This window comes from Anticarsia gemmatalis, chromosome Z (assembly GCF_050436995.1).
Source record: "Anticarsia gemmatalis isolate Benzon Research Colony breed Stoneville strain chromosome Z, ilAntGemm2 primary, whole genome shotgun sequence".
NCBI classification, from domain to species: Eukaryota; Metazoa; Arthropoda; class Insecta; order Lepidoptera; family Erebidae; genus Anticarsia; species Anticarsia gemmatalis.
The window spans coordinates 11,542,060-11,549,174 of NC_134776.1; the positions used below are offsets into that span (position 1 = coordinate 11,542,060).

The 7,115-nt window shown below is 34.5% G+C and overlaps 1 long non-coding RNA gene across 1 annotated transcript; it reads left to right on the forward strand.

The window, feature by feature from the left end:
- The first annotated feature begins 2,497 nt into the window (after positions 1-2,497).
- On the forward strand, positions 2,498-5,912 carry LOC142986334 (uncharacterized). The gene is made up of 2 exons (XR_012960347.1): positions 2,498-2,657; positions 5,219-5,912. It is a non-coding gene; the product is annotated as an uncharacterized LOC142986334 (long non-coding RNA).
- The last annotated feature ends 1,203 nt before the right edge of the window (positions 5,913-7,115 follow it).

Here is a 7,115-nt window from a genome sequence, read left to right on the forward strand (position 1 = left end):
GACGATCGAGGGTTTAACATTTAAAATTACTGCAAACATAGTGCCTACGGCACCCGTTAGAGGCGCAAATTAGTTTTTCATAAAAATTCTCGATAGCCAGCCGAATATAAAATCTCCTCCTTGTTATGACAAATGTATGAATGGGAACACATACACAACACACAAGATGTATGAATGGGAGATAAACAAATGAAGTTTAAGAAATAATAGGTAATTTGTGGACACTGCCTACCGCGCGATTTTATTATTGTGCTTGGTTTATACTAAGCTCCTGCTTGGCTCCTCTTGGGTAGACCCGCCTTCACGATATTTAACCACACACATACATATTATATTCGTACAGCTTTCTACATAAATAATTATCCAACGTGGAAATCTGATAGGCCAAGTCGTTATAAGAATGGGGAACCTTAATGAAGTTTGAACCACGAATATTATACAACATACACCTCTGTAGAATGCTTCCACTTATTACTCTGTGGGTGTTTTATTGTCGACTAAATTTTGCGTATACTTTTTATCCAGAAATCGGACAAACCCGTTATATCAAATTGGACAGTAATGGATTCAATTTACTGTTTTATACTATAACTTTTAGGATTATAATGTTGTTCCGTCACAAACCCATAGTACCTAGGCACAATACATTAGTAGAAGCCCAATAATAACTTAAACCCAAAACAATGTAGAAGAAAACCAGCAAGTTGTTCGGTAGCTTATTATAAGTAACTGTTTCTTCCAAATTGCTTCTTAAATATTCAGAAGGTCATTTCATGTTGCGCGTAGACGTAGCGGCCCTTTTAAGCTTAAGGCGGACCCCTAAACATCCAAAACGTATATACGTAAATGCACCTTGACTATTATACCTCCCTAAGTCTTGTCCTCTACAAGGAAACGTTTGTACGTTACTAACTAAATGTTGGAGCTTTTATAATATTTCGCGAGGACCGCTTTGCGCTCGCTCCGACTATTGTACATTGGCAAAGCCGCTTCTTTATATTAAGGATACCAAAATAAAACTCACTCAAGCTTGGTCACTCAACAAAGAATCCCGTACTCCCTTCAATCTTGCCTTTTAATCGGGCCAGCTGTAAGTGTAGAATGACCCAAATAGGTCGCTGTGTTACTAAACACACAAGAATTCTGCGTTGACAATACCATCCTCATTTTGCTTTTGCCATTTTCGGACGATCAAAGCAAGTCTGCAAGGATAATCAGATAAATAGATTGTGGACCGATAGAGGAGGACGCTACAATCCCTTAAGTAATTGTTAATAGAGCAATAAGGAAAACTATTGAAACGTCTCTTTATCAACATAGCCGAAGCACTAATAAGGATATTACAAAACAAACTCACGCACAAGAGAGTTTAATGTTATTCACAATATTATATGTTTAACGAGTATGAATTAAAAAAAATACGTTTTTAATTGTCAGTTGCGATCACGTCTAAATATAACGGATTTTATCAGAAGCATCGCTTATCAGGAGGAATTCTGGCAGGCTTTTCATGCATTTGCTGTCGCTTTATCTATTAGATAAAGACACAAAATTATCCATAAGCTGCGAAACAGGACCTAATAGATTTAAAAAGTGTGAAAGTTTATCCGTAAGAGGTAGGTATAAGTAACCTTACGTTGATTGGTAGAGAAAGGTGAATGGGTCTTTGTAGAGCACTAGTTACACTTTGTGTCTGATGAGAGGAGTTTTAAACCGAGACGAGAGCTGTCTTGTGGACTTTAGCGCCCTCTATCTTAACATGGGATTACTACTAGTTTCAAGCAAAAACTACTTAGTGTACATAATTTATGTGATTTTTGTTCAATTGAAATCACTTTCAGGAGATGTTAGTTAAAATACGCAAATAATATGAATACATATGCAAAGAGCACGAATATTTATAAGTTTTCACGGGATTAATTTCTGCTGTCAAACTCAAATGGAACGTCGCGTCGAGAAAACTAACATAAATGAACAATCGTGCAATGAGAAACTTAGATAAAATACTATTACATTAGTTACTTCTGTGTTGTCCAGTCCCAATACGAAATGGTTTAACACAACAATGTTCAGGCTGTAGTTCTGAATATCGTTTTAGCTACAAAGACACCTAAAAATCACTAACTTTACGTATCCATAAGTAGATTTCCAGTAGGCAGATGTTAACAAGAGATCCCATAATAAATTATTATTATCTAAATATACAACAGTTAATTTGTGCAGTTGGTCTATTCAGCGGTGAAACGTCAACCAAAAATAAAATAAATGCATAATGATTAGATCATGACAAACTCATTAAAGTAGTTAGATTTGGCTGCTGTTTTATTAGCATTATATTTCTCCGATTTCGCTGAAAATCGTGTGCCTACATCTATACATTTTCTTTAATTCCGTAGTTACTTTGAAATGTGACGTAACTTATTATGAAATGTGCATGTTCGTGGGTTCATAAATATTACAACACGCTGCATTGAATTGCCGTTTTCGTATACAAAACTTAGTTAGTAGTTTAGTAAACTCTAACGCTAGGTTAACAATACGATAGCGAATGCTCAAACACTAGAACAGAATCATTTGTGAACAGTTCATCGAACGCAATGGCCCATTTTAGATTTCACTTGGTCATATTTTTTGTATTAAATTTCGCAGTACACTATGTAAGTAAATGTTTTAATTCGTAACTAGTGTAAAATTATCATTATGCTTATTATTATTTTACCTCTAAACCTCGTGAACTACCAAGCAATACCAGAAATAATACCCTACAACTGTTCAATACCCTTTTTCTCGCCAGAATTTTATATTGCTTGTGGAATATTTTGCATAATTTCTGGGTAGAAAATCTTTAGCTACTATTGGACACAGAAACCTTCACGTTTATTCGTTCTTAAAATAGTGATTTCACGTAAAATGAAAATGTTTATTAATTCGAATAAACCAATAGCAACACGGTAGATACAAACCAATGTAAATGTTGAGTTAACATTTTCAGTCGCTATTTTCAATTATGGAATATTTCCAAGTACAATATTTCTCGCTTCGCTTCCCGACGCCGGAATGATAGAAAAACATAAACAGAAAATCTTAAGTTATCTCAGAAACGTGGCCACAGAAAATAGATTTCTCATTTAAATCGCATTTCCAGGGACTTATTGGCCAGATTTTAAAATGGGAAAGCAATGTAATTTATTCGCTAGATCCTTTAATATAAAGGGTGCCACAAAATATGTAAAGTAGCCTGATGCGATAAAAATTCCGCGGCACCATATGTACCGATGTGAACGTAGACAATTTGCAATCATTTCTAGTTGTTCAAGCATTTAATCAAAGCAAGAACTTATCCGCATTTGAATAACTATGTTAGATTGATACTATTTTGAAAACTACTTTTATAAAATTGAAGATAATCATAGGAAATGTTATTACCTATTTTTAATTTACTCAGTTTTACTGTTTAGCTTAGCAGTTAGAAACATTTCAAACCTGAACTATTGCTTTCAAATTTAATACGTTATTTTATATTTTTCCGTTAAGTGAGTTCATTTTTTTATTTTGAATATATCGATGCTTCACTTCTAAAGTACACAACACATAGGTACAGACTTAGCCTTTAATTGGATCTACTTTATACCAAACAACTGAATTTCATTAGAAATTATTACAAATTCGGAAAATATCTTCTTAATTTGAGAAAATTAAATGCAATACTTAAATCTGTTTACAACTGAATATCGAATAGTATATACTGATTTAGAAATTGAATTTAAACCTTACGAACTATGCTTACGAACATGGGACTAAATTAAAATGTATGTATGTAAAACCTATATATTTGTTAGTATGCTGGTATTTAAATATTACACGTAAGTACTTTCCTATCGTTGCGTAATAGTGCGAGTCACCTGCTTTTCCGAGAACGATGAATATTGCAGGGTTAATATTTGTTAAAGAATTTAATTAAAATGTATACCGGTGACGTCATGGCAAATATGATCGAGTTTATTGATACTATTAAATATATGTAGTATTTTACTACATTTAATACTTTTTGTAGAATATATTCGTTAAAATGATTTATCTCTTAGCATTGAAGTCAATGTTAGTGTCGGTTTTTTACTTTGAACTTAACTTTAAATTGTAGTCGTAGGGATGGATTTACGAAAGGCGAAAAATTTTTACGAATGTGTAACCGATCTATGGTTTCTACATACATTGTTTGCATGTTGCGTTTCGTGCCGGAAAAAACCGAATAAAAATCCTTTCTAACATTATGATCGCAGTTTTATTTGAACTAAATGAAATAAAATGATAAAAAGAGATCAACTCTGCTAAACTCCGTTGTTGCAAACAAAACGGAATAGGTACCACAAATTTTGATGCTGACATTGTGTTTGAAAAAAAGTTCCATTAAAAAGGTCTCTTACGAATTGGATTGTATTTATTTTGTAAGTACCTAGGTAGTTGTATGTTAATTTGGTGTTTTTATTCCTATAATTTTTCGGTTTTTCCGACGAAACTTGCAGCGTCGCATGCTAATACCCGACGCACACGTTATAGGTACAGTAGAGCCAGAAATTACCCAATAAATAAGTAGTTCTTAGCAGTCATATTAAATGCTTGTAAAAACGCGCTGTACCAAGTACCAACGGAAAGTCAACAACGTAATCTACAAAATCGCGCGAAATTTTATGAATGAACATTTTATTTCTCGTTAAAAGTTTTGAAGGAACTTGAGAGTTTGGGTGACATTTTAGAAAGACATCGTACCCATTATAAAGTAGACTTAATTGAACGATTATCAAGATAAGCTTTTTGTTATAATTAAGACCGTATTTTAACTTTTAAATTAAAATTTGTATTTTTGAATTAATTCGAATAAGTTAATTGAAATTCAGAAAAGTTTTATGGGATGTTAAAATATGCCAACGTAGAGACATACTTGTGGGTAAAGTAGATGTAATCCTTTTTGAAGCCAAAATACTTTTATAGCTTTTATTATATTCTGAAACAACCTAAACAAATGATATTAAAGACTGCCATATTTGATATACTAATGTGAAGCTATGTTGCAAATTGTATAACAATCTTATGTTGATAATCAAAATATGATAGTCAATAATTGGCATATGGCAATGGAATTCTTCCAGGCTCAATATTATTTATCTTTGCTTTATTTTTCTTTTTAGACCTAGTTTATTAAAACAAGCTTACCTTCCAGCTATGCAAGATAGTTTTACCGCACAAACTGAGGTATCTGGAGAACATGTTGAACGCTGAAGTTGTGGCAAAAGCAGCGAAGATACGACAGCAAATGGAAGCGAACCCGAACGTACAAGACAGTGGGAAAGGATGGCCGATGCTGTTGTCTCAATACCAAGCTGACTCGAAAGGTTCCAAAAACAACACACCTTACAAAGCTCATCAAAATTATAGACACATACCAAATTTCAATTAATTACAATACCATAAGGTTATTCTCACACTGCACCTGGTTTTCCCGGCGATGGATTCAGCCGCGTGTTTGCGGGACTGCAGATTCACGTCCTCTTGCAAATTTGTCGCACAAACGCTCTTTGATATTGTTTCTTCGCATCTACGCATGTGATGTGCAACCTTGCGTGTAAACTGTTTCTGTTTCATTGTATTGCATATACGCGTGTTTTCTATGGCGTAGATGATAGATATCTACTTTTGATAAACGCAACCGCGCTACGGTGCGTAATGCGTTATGCGGTGCAGTGTGTGAATCGCCTCACTATTACAATAAAAAAATAAGTAAGTACCTACGTAGATTTAAGCCTAGTTACTTAAGTTTTATTTAGGAATACAAAGCTAAGTAATTCTTTAAGTGTAGATTTTAACATATTATGTAAATACTTAGTTTATGAAAAATAAAAAGTTTATTAAAGCTATTTTGCCTTGATTTTTGTAAAAATACAAACCTATAATAAAAAATAGTTATGTAGGCTTTGACTGCCTCTGTGGCGCAATGGTTAAGGGCGCTAAGCCGCTACCATTGCGTCGGGAGGTCGAGGTAGACCACAAAGAGAACCTATCAAATATAGGTTAGTAAGGCTAGGTGCTATTCAAACGGTTGCTCTAGATAGATTACCTCGGGAGGTACTCGCGAGTTCGATTCCCAGAACACAGGGATTCGTGCAATCAACAAATAATTGGTTCGGTTCTTGTTGTACTGACTTGTACTCTGTGTCTGTTGTTTGTATGTTTTTTAAAGTCCCGCGACACAATAAGCGCAGTAGTCTTAAAAAAAGAAAGGCTATCAACCATATACTTACGACACTACATAGACTGAAAACCAAAGCATCTTGAAGAAAACACGCTCATAAACACACCCCTAAGCAGCAAAACCAAATTGGCACTAAAACGGTACCGACCACCAAAGTATTTATAGATACCTGAATCCTTACTTGTAAATTTAAAAAAACACCTCGACGAATAAAGAAAACTCAATTAAAAATCTAAGTATAAAGTAGTTAAGACGTCTGCTGAGCGGAAGCCTCTTCCCAACGCAATCGAAAGTAAGATAATTACCAACGTTGGGTTCATTGGATTATCGGTTTTGCTGACATTTTACTATAAAATTATGAATACCCTTCGAAGTAAGGGAAATGCCTACCTGGATTTATTAATTTAGTATTTTAACTTTTATTTGTACTAACACCGAGTAACCAAACATTAGTCATGCATTAATGATGGAGCAGCATAATGTTGTGGGTCCGATCTCATGTACAATTAAGTAGGTACTCGGCCTACGTGACGCATGGGTTCAGGTACCTAATCGCCACGCGCCGCTACCAATGTGTCGGGAGATCGTGGGTTCGATTCCCTTACAAGGCATTGAAGGCAACGCATTGGTGCAACCCACAAATGGTCCGTGATTCGGGTTTTATACTTAGTTGGCCTACACAATTATATTAATCAGGTTACCTAGATTACTGGTTTGAGTAGGTAGTAATGTGGGGATTTTTAACCGAGTTTGCAGTAGCGATACTGAATCAAAGTTTGTTGTAAGTATTCTTGTTCTGGTAGTCGTTGATTTAACTTCATAACATTGCAAATTGCTAATATTGCTACTCAACCAGCAATGATTGTAT